The sequence below is a fragment of the Pteropus alecto genome, unplaced genomic scaffold, assembly GCF_000325575.1.
Source record: "Pteropus alecto unplaced genomic scaffold, ASM32557v1 scaffold56, whole genome shotgun sequence".
NCBI lineage: Eukaryota > Metazoa > Chordata > Mammalia > Chiroptera > Pteropodidae > Pteropus > Pteropus alecto.
This window is the reverse complement of record NW_006438871.1, coordinates 617,491-618,196: the sequence shown is the minus strand read 5'-3', so window position 1 is coordinate 618,196 and position 706 is coordinate 617,491. Positions and strand designations below refer to the sequence as shown.

The window sequence follows — 706 nt, the reverse complement described above, 5'->3', positions numbered from 1 at the left end:
CTCATGGCATTACTCCTCTCGTGTCTCATCAGCACTCACCTGTTTCTTCACAGCGCTGTCCCTGTGTTTGAGCTAAACGTCACCGAGGGGTTAGGTGACAAAGAATAGATTTGCACCATAATATTTCACTAGACTCCAATTCTGATTTTTCAAACACAGCTAGTTGGCCCTGGAAATCCTGGCCCAGGGCCTGAGGACCGGACGCAGCCCCCCACGCGTTCTGGCCGCTCTCTCCCGCCTCCCCTACCGGCTGGCCGCACGGGGCGAGCATCATCCCAGCACCCACCACACACGCCTAAAGGAGCACGTGTTCATGCCACGAGCGCCGCGTTCTGGGGGTGCTGCCCTGCTGTCAACCCACTGCCGGCTCCACGTGGGTGAACTGTGGCCGCTCTGCCGTCATGGGTCTAGACGGCCACTAAAGGCGAGGACCTCAGCTGAGCGGGTTGTACTTTTCGCTGGAGGGCCTTGCTTTTCATTTGTAAAAAACGTGGTATCTGGGAGGTGCAGTAAACGGGGTGCGCCTGTTCTCTCTCGTGCACACATGCACATGCACGCGCACGCGATCATCAACAAAGAACTACCATCCCACGGCTCAGAAAACCCCAAAGCCACCTACGAGCCCCGAATTGGGGTCTCCCAACGCGCACCGTCACACGGGCCGACCCACACAGCCGACGTGTGGCCATGAGCACAGCCACCGCCC

General features: G+C 58.8%; 1 protein-coding gene across 7 annotated transcripts in view; it reads right to left on the bottom strand.

The window, feature by feature from the left end:
* Positions 1-706, bottom strand: part of SUN1 (Sad1 and UNC84 domain containing 1) — a 37,779-nt gene that overhangs the window by 9,510 nt on the left and 27,563 nt on the right. The window lies entirely within an intron of this gene.